At 39.9% G+C, this 13,980-nt stretch overlaps 1 protein-coding gene across 11 annotated transcripts in view; it reads left to right on the top strand.

Moving 5' to 3' along the window:
* Positions 1-13,980, top strand: part of ARID3B (AT-rich interaction domain 3B) — a 54,012-nt gene that overhangs the window by 14,412 nt on the left and 25,620 nt on the right. The gene's annotated exons all lie outside the window — the stretch shown is intronic.

Below are 13,980 nucleotides of genomic sequence, written 5' to 3' on the forward strand. Positions count from 1 at the left end.
AGGCTGGTGGGCAGTTTTTTAAGCACCAGTTAATGGGGGCATGGGGGGTGGAAGTGTAGTCCTTCGTGACCTCTGGCTTTATGCATTTATCTCAGTTCTGGTTCCTGGCATGCAAGGCGCCTGCAGCCTGGACTCCTCTCTTGCAATTAAATCCCCAGTCCTCAGCCCTTAGATGTTAAGAACTATATCCAGATCCCTTCTCCCTTGAGTCCTACAGCTTTGGCACCTGCTCACTACTGGTTGATTCCTTTATGTTTCCAGCACTGTGGACTCTGCTTTCTGTCTTGGTTTCAAACTCAGCTGTATGTGTAAGGGGTGTGGAGTGCTGAATTTTACTAGTATTTCTGAGTGAAGTCTTCTTTGGAGAGGGAGGGAGGGAGGCAATAGACTTCTTCTATTTCAGACTGACCTTAATCATGATTTTGTTTGCTGAGTTTTTTTTTTTGATTTTTAATAGCTTAGGCTTTTTGACATCTTGTGTGTCAGGTACTTGCCTTATTTCATTGAGTTGTGTGAGTCAGATCCTGATTTTATCTCTCTTTAAATGTTTGTTTTACAGATGAGGAAAGAATTATGCTGCTTGTAGTCTCACAGTTGAGAAGCTGGTATATTAACCCACAGGGTCAGACTTCAGCCTCTTCCTGTGCTCTTTCTCACTTAGCCATTCTAGATAGAGCAGGGCAATGATGATCTTTTTTTGGTGCTCACATTACTCTATAAGTAATTTTGTTTTATTTTTTCTCATTGTCAAAGTAAATCAGACTCATTTCAGAAACATAGAAAATATAAACATTTGTAAAGGAGAAAATATAATCACCATAACCACATAACTTAGATGTAACTGTAAACATTTTCCTGGGCAGTTGACCCTTGAACAACACAAGTTTGAACTGGATGTTAAAGTTTTATTTATTTATTTTAGGGAGAGAGAGAGCATGAGCAGGGGTTGGGGGAGAGCTTCAAGCTGACTCAGAGCTGAGCATGGAGCCCAGTATGGGGCTCAGTCTCACAACCCTGAGATCATGACCTGAGCTGAAACCAAGAGTCCAGTGCTTAGCCAACTGTGCTACCCAGGCACCCCTGGATGGGTCTGTTTATATCTGTATTTTTTTTTCCATAAATACAGTACAGTACTGCAGATGTGTTTTCTCTTCGTGTGATTTTCTTAATAACAGTTTCTATTCTTTATCTCAGTTTATCGAGATACAAAAAATACAGCGTATAATACATATACATAGTATGTGTTAATTGACTATGTTATCGATAAGACTTCTGGTCAACAGTCAGCTATTGGTAGTTAAGTTTTTTGCGAATCAAAAGTAATATGCAAATTCTCCACTGCGTGTAGGGTCAGCATCCCTCGTTCCTAACCCTGGTGTTGTTCTGGGGTCAACTGTATTTCCTTTGTGTTTTAAAAAAAAAATGCCTGTAGGGGCGCCTGGGTTGCTCAGTCCAGTTGAGCATCCAACTTTCTTGGTTTTGCTCTAGTTATGATCTCAAGCCCTGTGTCCCGGCTCTAAGCTCAGCAGGAAATCTGCTTGAGATTCTCTCTATCCCTCTGCCCCTCCTCACTGTGCAAGCATGCACGTGTGCTCACTCTCAGATAGATACATAAATCTTTTTTAAAACTGCTTATGATATGCATTTTATATATAATTTCATGGCTAACCTTCATCACCTAGTAGACTATAAGTAATTTTTATCATTAAAATTTATTGTAAAGGATTATTTTTAAAGTTTAAAGTTTAAAATAATGTATTACAGAAGTTATATTAACTCAGTTAATTTTAGAAATATAGAAATGTATAAAGTAAAAACCTGACTTTTGATTGGTCATTCTGAACAGTTTGATGCTATGTATTTTTTCAGAACTTTTTTCTCTTTACAAATACATTTGCTTGGGCAGCCCGGGTGGCTCAGCAGTTTAGTGTCGCCTTTGGCCCAGGGCATGATCCTGGAGACCCAGGATCAAGTCCCACTTGGGCTCCCTGCTTGGAGCCTGCTTCTCCCTTTGCCTGTGTCTCTACCTCTGTCTCTCTCTATGTGTCTCTCATGAATAAATATAATTTAAAAATCTTAAAAAAAAATAGCCTTGGAGGGGTGATCCTTCACTAAAAAAACAAAAACAAAAACAAATACATTTGCTTATTTTTAACAAAAATAGGAATGCTGCACATTATTCTACAAGGTACTCTTTCACTTGGTGTTATGGCTGTCTTTCCGTGTGTGTTCATAATGATTTATTAATATTTTATAAGCGTTTATCTCGGACTTATACAAGTAGTATGAATAGACACTCAGGATAATTAAAACCACATAGGAAAATGCAGAATAAAAATTTATAGTTTAAAAAAATACAGTGTTCAGGACATCTAGATGGCTCAGTGGTTGAGTGTCTGCCTTTGGCTCAGGTCATGATCCCAGAGTCTTGGGATCGAGTTCCACATCAGGTTCCCTGCAGGGAGCCTGCTTGTCCTTCTCCCTACATCTCTGTCTCTCTCTGTGCGTCTCTCATTAATAAATAAAATACTTTAAAAAAAAAAAAATATATATATATATACAGTGTTCTGTTGCTTTCCCTGCTCCCTTCCACCTCACCTCATCCCATCCCACAGGAGACTGCAGTTGGCATGAATCAGCTTCTAGGGCTGCTTCTGTATATTTACCTACTTAACTGTGTAGTTACAGAATGTGTTAGAAAAGAGTATGTGTGTTATGTGTATGCATTTAGTATAAATTAAACTACCTTTGTAGATGCTGGTGTAACCCTATGCCTTAGTGTCTGCATTTCTGTGGTAGGTGAGATTATCCTGAGAGGATAGATACATGTATATTGTTCTTTTCCTGTTGGCCTTTTGTATTTATTCTTGCCTTATCTTGCTTGTGCTTGTGGCCTTTGTCCATTTTTCTTTCTTTTTTTAATTGTAAAAACACATGAGATTACCCTCCTAACAAAATTTTAAGTGTACAGTACCTATTAACTATAAACAGTGTTGTACAGATCTCTAGAACTTTTTCATCTTACATAATGGAAACTTACTCCCCATGTTCCTACCCCATCAGCCCCTAGTGACCACCATTTTCCTTTCTACTTGATGAGTTTGACTACTTTAGATATCGTATGTAAGTGTATTCCTGCAGTTTCTGTCCTTATATGACTAGCTTATTCACTTTCATTTATTTAACTTTTAATTGAAATATTTTCATTATTTAGCATAATGCTCTCCAGGTTCATCTATGTTACCACATCCTGCAGGATTTTCTTCTTTTTAATGACTCAGTCTTATTCTGCAACTGAATAGAGTTGACACGCATTAGTTGCAGGTGTACAACATAGTGATTGCACAAGTCTCTACTTTCTGCTGTGCTCACCACAAGTGTAGCTACCACCTGTCACCATGCAACACTGTTATAATATCACTGACTGGGTTCTCTATACTGTATCTTTTATCCTCATGGCTTATTCATCCCACTCCCCTTCACTCATTTTGCCCATCTTCCTATCTCCTTGCCCTCTGGCAACCATCAGTTCTTTCTTTGTGTTTCTGGGTCTGTTTCTGCTTTTTCTTTGTTTACTCATTTGTTTAGATTCTACAGGTAAGTAAAATCATATGGTTCTTGTCTTTCTCTGTTTGACTTATTTCGGTTAGCATCATACCCTTTAGGCCCATCCATGTTGCTGCCAGTAGCAAGATCTTACTCTTTTTTATGGCTGAATAATGGTGACACATATGTGTATATGTGTGTGAATGTGTTATGTATATATACCACATCATCTTTATCCATTCATCCATCAATGGATCCTTCTATCAATGGATACTTTAGTTGCTTCCATATCTTGGCTTTTGTAAATAATGAATACTGCTGCAGTAAACATAAGAATGCACATATCTTTTTTAATTAAGTGTTTTCATTTTCTTTGGGTAAACACCCAGTAGTGGAATTACTACATGATACGATATTTCCATCTTTAAATTTTGAGGAACCTCCTTACTAATGTGGCTATACCAGTTAACATTCCCACAAACAGTGCACCAGGATTATTTTTCTTCACTTTCTCACCGATACTTGTTATTCTTGTCTTTTTTTTTCTTAAGATTTTTATTTTTAGGTAATCTCCACACCCAATATGGAGCTCAAACTCACAACCTGAGATCAAGAGTCACATGCTCCAGTGGCTGAGCAAGCCAGGCACCCCTTGTCTTTTTGATTCTAGCCATTTTAACAGGTGTAAGGTGGTATCTCATTGTGATTTTGATTGGTATTTCCCTGATGATTCATCTTTTCATGTGTCTATTAGCCATTTGTATGTCTCTAGGAAAGTATCTGTTCAGGTCCTCCGCCCATTTTTAAATCCAGACTATTTGGGTTTTTTTTGGTGTTGAATTGTATAAGTTCTTTATATATTATGGATATTCCTTTTGAATATATCATTTGCAGATATCTTCTCCCATTCAGTAGGTGGCCTTTTGTTGATGGTTTCCTTTGCTGTGCAAAAGTTTTTCATTTTGACGTAGTCTCAGTAGTTTATTTTTGCTTTTGTTTCCCTTGCCTCTTGAGACAAATCTAGGAAAATGCTGCTAAGGCCAATGTGAAAGAAATTACAACCTGTGTTTTCTTCTAGGATTTTTATGGTTGGAGGTCTCATATTTAGGTCTTTGACCCATTTTGAGTTTATTTTTGTGTCTGGTGTGAGAAAGTGGTTCAGTTTCATTCTTTTCCATGTAGCTGTCCAATTTTCCCAGTGCCATTTATTGAAGAGATTGTCTTTTCCTCATTGTGTACTCATTCTTGCCTCCTTTGTTATAGGTTAATTGACCATATAAGCATGGGTTTATTTCTGGTATGCCACATTTTCATTATTCATTCATCCATCGATGAACACTTAGGTTGATTCCATATTTTGATTATTGTGAACCCTGCTGCAATGAGCATGAGAGTGCAGGTATTTCTTTAAGATCTTGATTCTTTTTTTGTTGTTGTTTGATGATCAAATTATTTATTTATGTATTTATGTGTTTATTTTTAATTTAAATTCAATTTGCTAACATATAGTATAACACCCAGTGCTCATCAAATGCCCTCCTTAGTGTCCATAACCTAATCTCCTGAATCCTCCACCCTCCTCCCCAATCCTGATTCTTTTGGATAAATAATCCAGAATTGGGATTGCTATATCATATGGTAGTTCTGTTTTTTATTTTTTCAGAAACCTCCATACTGTTCTCCAGATTGGCTGTACCATTTTACATTCCCACTAACAGTGCACAAAGATTCTAGTTTCTCCACATCTTCTCCAATACGTTATTTTCTGTTTGTTTTTACAATGGCCATCCTAACAGATGTGAGCGACATCTCATTGGCTTTGATTTGCATTTTCCTAATGATTAGTGTTGTTGAACATCTTTTCATGTGTCTGTTGGCCATCTGGATGTCTTCTTTGGAGAAGTGTCTGTTCAAGTATTTACTCCCTTTGTAATTGAGTTATTTGGGAGGTTTTTTTTTTTTTTTTTTTTGCCATAAGTTGTAGGAGGTTCTTCTTCTTCTTCTTCTTCTTCTTCTTTTTTTTTTTTTTTTTTTGTAAAGTTTATTTATCTATTTGGGGGATAGTGCAGGGGACAAGGAAGAGAGAGAGAAACAGGCTACCTGCTCAGTGCGGAGCCCAACACAGGGCTCTATCTCATGACCCGGAGATCATGACCTGAACCCAAATCAAGAGTTGGATGCTTAGCTGACTGAGCCACTCAGGCACCCCTGTAGGAGTTTCTTACATCTTTTGGATATTAACCCCTTATCAGATAGATGATTTGCAAATGTTTTCTTCCATTTTTTTCTTTAATTTTGAAATTTTTTTAAAGGATTTTATTCATGAGAGACACACAGAGAAAGGCAGAAACATAGGCAGAGAGAGAAACAGGCTCCCTGCAGGGAGCCCTATATGGGACCCGACCCCAGGATCATGACCTGAGCCAAAGGCTCAACCACTGAGCCACCCAAGCACCCAAATATTTTCTTCCATTCTGTATGTTGCCTCTTGCTCTGTTGATTGTTTCCGTGGCTGTGCAAAAGCTTTTTATTTTGTTGTAGTCCCATTTGTCTATTTTTACTCTTGTTGCCTGTGTCTTATCCAAGAAATCATTGCCAACACCTGTGTCATGCAGCTTTCATTCTATATTTTCTTCCACGAATTTTGTAGTTTCAGGTATTATATTTAAGTCTTTTATGTATAGTATGAGCTAAGAGTCCGTTTTCATTCTGTGCATGTGGATATTCAGTTTTCCTGACACCTTTTGTTGAAGAGACTATCCTTTCCCCATTGTGCATTCTTGATATCCTTCAAAGATCAATTGACCATACATATGCGGGTTTATTTCTGGACTCTGCATTCTGTTCTGTTGGTCTGTAATATCTGTCATTATGCCAGATACGCTGTTTTGATCACTGTAGTTTTGAGATATATTTTGAAATTAGGAAGTATGAGGCCTCAGCTTTGTTCTTTCTCAAGATTGATTCAACTGGGTAGCCCCGGTGGCTTAGCAGTTTAGCGCCGCCTTCAGCCCGGGGCATGATCCTGGAGACCGAGGATCGAGTCCCACGTCGGGCTCCCTGCATGGAGCCTGCTTCTTCCTCTACCTGTCTGTCTCTCTCTCTCTGATAAATAAATAAAATCTTTAAAAAAAAAAAAAATTCAGCTATTTGGGATCCTTTGTGGTTCCATATGAATTCTAGAATTGTTTTTTTCTATTTCTATTTTTTAAATGCCACTGGGCTTTTGGTGAGGGTTGATTGAACCTATAGATCTCCTTGGGTAGTATGGATATTCTAATATTAGGTCTTCCCATCCATGACCATGGAATGTCTTTCCATTTTTCTGTATCTTCTTTAATTTTTTCACCAGTATTTTGTAGTGCACAAGTCTTTCACCTTCCTAGTTAGGTTTATTCCTAAGTATTTTATTCTGTTTGATGCTGTTGAATATGGAATTGTTTTCTTAATTTCCTTCTTCGGTTGTTCGTTGTCAGTGTAGAGAGACACAACTGATTTTTGTGTGATTTTGTATCCTGAAACTTCCCAGAATTCACTTTTTAGTTCTTTTTTTTTTTTTAAGATTTTATTTATTTATTCATGAGAGACAGAGAGAGAGAGAGGCCAAGACACAGGCAGAGGGAGAAGCAGGCTCCATGCAGGGAGCCTGACGTGGGACTCGATCCCGGGTCTCCAGGATCAGGCCCTGGGCTGAAGGCGGCGCTAAACCGCTGAGCCACCCGGGCTGCCCTCACTTTTTAGTTCTAATGGGTTTTTTTGGTATGTGGAATCTTTAGTTTTCTACATAGGAGATCATGTCATCTGCAAACAGAGATAATTTTATTTCTTCCTTTCCAGTATGGATGCTTTTTATTTCTTTTTCTTGCCTAATTGTTCCAGCTAGGACTTCTAGTACTATGTTGAATAGAAATGGTAGGAATAGGCATCCTTGCCTTGTTCCTGACCTTAGAATAAAAGCTTTTAGTTTTTCACCATTGAGTATGGTGTTAGCTGTGGGCTTTTCATTCACAGCCTTTAAAATGTTGAAGTAATATGTTTCTGTTCCTAAGTTTATTGAGTATCTTTGTCATGAAAGGATGTTAAATTTTGTCAAATTTTTGTTTGCATCTATTGAGATAATCGTGTGATTTTTCATCCTTCCACCTGTTAATGTGGTATATCCCCTTGATTAATTTTTTGTGTGTTGAATCATCCTTGCATCCCAGGGCATCAATTCCATTTGATCACGGTATATGATCCTTTTAATGTGCTGTTGATTGTGGTTTGCAGTGTTTTATGAAGGATTTTGCATCAGTATTTATCAGGTAGTTTCCTTGTGGTGTCTTTCTCTGGCTTTGTTATCAGGGTAATGCTGAGCTCATAAACAGAATTTAGAAGAGGGATCCCTGGGTGGCGCAGCGGTTTGGCGCCTGCCTTTGGCCCAGGGCGCGATCCTGGAGTCCCGGGATCGAATCCCACGTTGGGCTCCCGGTGCATGGAGCCTGCTTGTCTCTCTGCCTCTCTCTCTCTCTCTCTCTTTCTCTCTCTCTGACTATCATAAATAAATAAATTTAAAAAAAAAAGAATTTAGAAGAGTTTGGGAAGGATTGGATGTTAATTCTTTTTTAAATGTTTGGTAGAATTTACTTGTGAAACCATCTGATTCTGGCCTTTTCTTTGTTAGTAGGTTTGGATTCTGATTCAGTCTGTTCAGGTTTTCTATTTCTTCATAATTTCATCTTGGTAGGTGGTAAGTTTCTAAGAATTTTTAGTTTAGCTCAAGGTTTGACAATTTTGTTACCTTTTCAGAAAAACAACTGTTAGTTTTGTTGATGTTTTTCTGTTGTTTTTCTAGTGCCTGTTTTGTTTATTTCTGTTCCAATCTTGATACTTCCTTCCTTCAGCTAACTTTGGGCTTAGTTTGTTCTTTTTCTAGTTCTTTGATATGTAGAGTTAGGTTGTTTGATATCTTTTTTAATGTAGGCGTTTATTGCTATAAATTTCCCTCTCAGTTCTGCTTCTGCTACATTCCATGAGTTTTGGTTTGTGTTTTGTTACCTTTACCTATTTTTCTATTTGGTTACCTTTGTTTTATTGAGCTGTAATAACTTGTGCATAGGCCCTTGTCTTTATGTTGCAAGTATTTTTCACATTTGCTGGTCCTTCATCTTGTAATCCTTTCATCAAGTAGGAGTTGACATTTTGATGTAGCTAAATCAATTGATATTTCCCTTTATGGTTTCTCTCATATTTTAAAAGGCCCCCCTCTCCCCAGGATTATGTGTGTGTGTGTGTGTGTGTGTGTGTGTGTGTGTGTGTGTGTGTGTATTTTTTTAAGATGTCATTCATTTATCTGAGAGAGAGAGAGAGCATTCACAGAGGGAGATGCAGACTCCCCACTGAGCGGAGCGCCCAACTCACAGCTCCATCCCAAGACCCCGAGATCGTGACTCAAGCCAAAGGTAGACACTCAACTAACTGAGCCCCCCAGGCACCCCAAGTGTATATATTATTATTATTTTATGATTGTATTTTTGTATATAGATCTTCATTACATCTGGAAAGAATACAAAATAGAGATCAAATGTTTTATAAAAGCAAGGCTACCTTTGATTGGCTAAGCAGTGTTCTGTCACAGAGGTGGCACCGTCATGTGTTGTCTGTTGCCTTAATGTCAGACATCTGGACTGTTTCTAATTTTTTGCTATTATAAATAAAAGTGAGGGGGATCCCTGGGTGGCTCAGCGGTTTAGGGCACCTGCCTTTGGCCCAGGGTGCAATCCTGGAGTCCCAGGATCGAGTCCCACGTTGGGCTCCCGGCATGGAGCCTGCTTCTCCCTCCTCCATTGTCTCTGCCTCTCTCTCTCTCTCTCTCTCTCTCTTTCTGTGTGTGTCTATCATAAACAAATAAATGAATAAATCTTTAAAAATAAATAAATAAAAGTGAGGATTCCTGGGTGGCTCAGTGGTTTAGCGCTGCCTTCGGCCCAGGGCATGATCCTGGAGTCCCGGGATCGAGTCCCACGTCGAGCTCCCTACGTGGAGCCTGCTTCTCCCTCTGCCTAGGTCTCTGCCTCTGTGTGTCTCTCATGAATAAATAATAAAATCTTTTTTATTTTATTTTATTTTTTTAAATAAAATCTTAAGTTTAAAAAAAACTGCACTGTATTTCTAATCATTTCCTTAGGGTAGATTCATAGGACAGAGTTACAAGATCAGTAGGAGACTGGGACAGTAAAGCAGTTACAAGCAGGGGCTTGAAAAGGCGCTGCCTGCATTTGATTCTCAGACTCCTCTGTTCAGTTGTTTTGTACCTTTCTGCCAGATGTTCCCTCATGCGTTCCTTGTGCCTTGGTTTTCTTGTCTGAAAAATGGAGGTAATAATAGTACTCCTCAGAATTGTGCTGAAGTTTAAGTGTTTAATACACTTAAAATACTGGAACAGGGCCTGGCAGTCTACTGCTCCGTCTCCCTCTGCTCCTCCCCCTAGCTCGTACTCACTTGCTCGCTCTGTCTCAAATAAATAAAATCTTGTTAAAAAATTAAACTGCTGTCTTTAGGAAATGGTTTATGTTGCCTTCAAAGTCCCTTTTATAGAATTATGTTTTTGGAACTTAAAGCCCACCTTATTTGTTGTTGTTTTTAAAGATTTTATTTATTTATTCATGAGAGCACACAGAGAGAGAAGCAGAGACACAGGCAGAGGGAGAAGCAGGCTCCATGCAGGGACCCCGATGTGGGACTCGATCCCAGGACTCCAGGATCACACCCTGGGCCAAAGGGAGGCTCTGAACCCCTGAGCCACCAGGCGGTCCCAGAAGGCCACCTTCTTATAAGGGTTTGCTTTCCCCCAGTTCGTTACTTAGCCTGCGGTGATCCTCCTGAGTATATGCCCATAGCTTGTGCTTCAGGTACTGATGTCCACTTGAGCCCCTGCCATCTGCCAGACCCTGTGCTGGCACATTGGCCTTACAGAACTGTAAGTCACTGTGTATGAGGGACCACAGCCTGGGAGAGGTGGCAGGCAGCATAGGGCAGGGGACACCGGACACGCACACTGTGGTGCCACCTGTGGGATCAGGTTGGGGGGGAGAAGCCTTAGGAGAAGTTCTCAGAATTGTAACAGGGGCTGACCTTTTTTTTTTTTTTTAATGATTTTCTTTTCTTTTTTTTATTTATTCATGTGAGACACAGAGAAAGAGAGACAGACCTAGGCAGAGGGAGAAGCAGGCTCCATGCAAGGAGCCCAATGTGGGACTCAATCCCAGATCCTAGGATCATGCCCTGGCCAAAGGCAGACGCTCACCCACTGAGCCACCCAGTCATCACAGGGGCTGACTTTTAAACACAAAGTGCAACTGTTTTCTGCATGAGGAAACCCACTCTGTAACATACCAGAGTTGAAATGAAAGGAGGGTTTTTTGTTTTGTTTTTTTACTTTATAAAATAATTCATAATAGCATTTTTAAAAAATGTATTCTTCTTATAATCTGTAGCTTGGGGGTGCCAGGCTAGCTCAGTCGATGAAGCATGGATGGACTCTTGATCTCTGAGTTCTGAATTGAGCCCCACATTGGGTGTAGAGATCAGTTAAAAAAAAAATCTTTTTTTTTTTTAATCTACTTCTGGGGCACCTGGGTGGCACAGTTGGTTAAGTGTCCTGTTTACTCTTGGTTTCGGCCCAGGTCATGATCTCAGGGTCCTGGGATGGAGCCCCGTGTTGGGCTCTTTGCTCAGCAGGGTGGGTCTGCTCTGTGGCTCAGACTTAGACTTGGCTGGGCTGGTTCACTCTTTGGCAGAGCGTATCCTCATCACCAACACTGCCCTTTAGTTTTTCTTCCTCCCTTTGTAGAAATACCCCATTTCTGGACGGTCTTCTTGGGTAGGGCCTGGAGGGAATGTGTGCCTAGATGGGAAAGTAGGACGCTGTCCTCTCCCCTCCCCCGCTCTTCCTCCTTTCTACTGCTTAATCAGAAAAGTGTCCCTTAGCTCTTTTTCCAAGCCACCGAGTTTGAATTGATTTTTGCTGCTAGTAAGAGGTGGGGAGGCACTTTCTGGTTCCTGCTAAAGTTACCTGACAGCGGAAGGTGTGCATCTGATAATTATAACTCTAGTGCTTCCAAGGCCTGAGAGATTTAGCTAAGAGCAGTAATCCTGATCTTATCAGGAGGGTTTTGTAGTCCAACAGCGTTGCTTATAACAATATCTGTTTTACTTCCTGGGGCTTCAGCCGCCTCTTAGGATTCTCCTATAATCCTGCCCATTACCCTGTTGTGCATGTCCCATTACCTCCTGGAATCAGTTAAAAGTGGTGGGAGGGCAAAGGTGTTTTTCTTTTCTTCCTACTAAAATCTGGCAATTGGACTTTTTTTTTTTTTTTAAGATTTTATTTATTTATTCATGAGAGACACACAGAGGCAGAGACATAGAGGGAGAAGTAGGGTCCTTGCAGGGAGCCCAATGTGGGACTCGATACCCGGACCACGGATCATGCCCTAAGTCGAAGGCAGACACTGAGCCACCCAGGCTTCGCTGGGAATTGGATTTTTAACATCACAACCTTATCAGCCTGGCCAGCAGTAGAGCAGTCACAGTGTAGTATAGGTGATACCTGCAGTAGAGTTAAGGTCTAACCAAAGAGAAGGTAGTTTATGGGTTGCTTATTTAAAAAATAACAATAGTAACAGCAGCAATATTCAGCCCAAATACTTTGTTTACATTTTATATTTCAGAGCAATTAAATAGTATCCATGAGTTTGAGATCAGCCCCTTTGAAGTCTACCTCTTTTGCTGATAACTGCTTTGTGATTTAGGCCCCAAGAATTTGCCCAGATCCTTGACCTTGGGGTTCACAATCTATTAGATTTTAGAGAGTAGACAGAAAGGAATCATTACTGTTCTGTGTCTTCAGGGAACATTCAAGGATCTCTATAAAGGTTGTCAGTATGTGTAATGGTATTCTAAAGGACATTTTCTTAGAGGTTCCAGAATATGGGGAGCCCAAGTGAAGAGTTGGAAGCTTAGCCGCTATGCTTTCAATCTGCAGGAAAGGGTTAACTCTTGCCTTGGGGAGGAGTGAGGAATGGGAACTAAAATTGCTTTGGACATCTGAGCTGTGCTTTAATAAGATATTCCAGGTGGTCAAGGAGTAATCCTAAAATAGCCTAGATACTTAATTGCTTTTAAAGTCAGGCGCTCCTGTCTCTGGGGAGGTACAGCTCTAAGGAATGCAGTGCTGGCTCCTAAGATCTTGGAGGCGTGGTCTGGTTGGGCTTTTTTTTTTTTTTTTTCCTTTTCCAAAATCCTAGTAAAAAAAAGGCCCAAGGGTAGCCTTCTTGGGTCAGGAAACACTAGTTGAATTTCTCCCTTTCTCCTCACCAGAAGCTTGGCTCTTGCCACTGCCAGCCTCCATAACTTGGCTTCTTCCAGAGTTGTGGGATATTCTCTCTGTCTCTCTCTGTCTCTGTCTCTCTCTCTCTCACACACACACACACCCCATCCACCGGAGACAGTGGTCTATTTTCATTAGTGCTCAAAGGCTTCCTGCTTGATTCCTTGCTCAGCGTCTCTCCATTTCCATCAGAACATACCTTTCACAGGATAAGATAGATTCACATTCATCCTCTTTCTCTTTCATCCCCTTAGTCCAGATCCAGTCATCTCTCTGGTCCTGCTGCCCCACCCTGGATTCTGCATGGGCTCCTGCATAGCCAGCCAGCCCCAGTGATGGCTTTCCCTCTCTGGTCTTCTGTGCATTTTACAAAGTATGTTAATACTGCAGATCATTACTGAGGGCCATTCAAAGTGTATTTTGTTAAATGAAGAGTAATACTGCTCCCTTACTTGAAAGATTACCTATTATGAAGGTGTTAGTTCACTAAATTATTCTAGAATTTCAGTGCAATCCAGATTTTCTTTGGGGGCGAGGGAGAAGCAGGAGAGCAAGTCATAGATTTTTTTTTTTTTTTTTTTGCAAGTCATAGATCTTGACAGATGATTCAAAGTTAATCTAGAAAAAAATAAGCAATTGTTTTTTTAATTGTCTCTCTTTCCATTAAGCTCCACAAGATCAGAGGTCCTTAACAGTCTTGTTCTTTTTCCCTCAGAACCCTTCACAGTATCTAGTATATCCTAAGTGATCAAATGTTTGTATGTAAATGAATATAATGAAAAACTGAAAAGTGAAAAATTCCCCATCTCAATCTAATTAGGTATCTACATATATTTACATATTTATGTTATATTTTTTCCAACAAAAGTGGGTCATTAAAATCATCTAAAACACTGGTTTAATCATTTATTTTTCCGTTCAGAAAACATTCACTGCTTCCCTCTTGTTCACAGTTCAGTGTTTAAATTTCCTCCTGGTATTCAAGGCATCTCACAGCCTGTTTCCACCTCAACTATTCAGACTCGCATCCTCCCTGCCAAAACACGCCCTGTTTATCCCCCCAC

The sequence above is a fragment of the Canis lupus genome, chromosome 30 (assembly GCF_003254725.2).
Source record: "Canis lupus dingo isolate Sandy chromosome 30, ASM325472v2, whole genome shotgun sequence".
In the NCBI taxonomy this organism is placed as follows: Eukaryota; Metazoa; Chordata; class Mammalia; order Carnivora; family Canidae; genus Canis; species Canis lupus.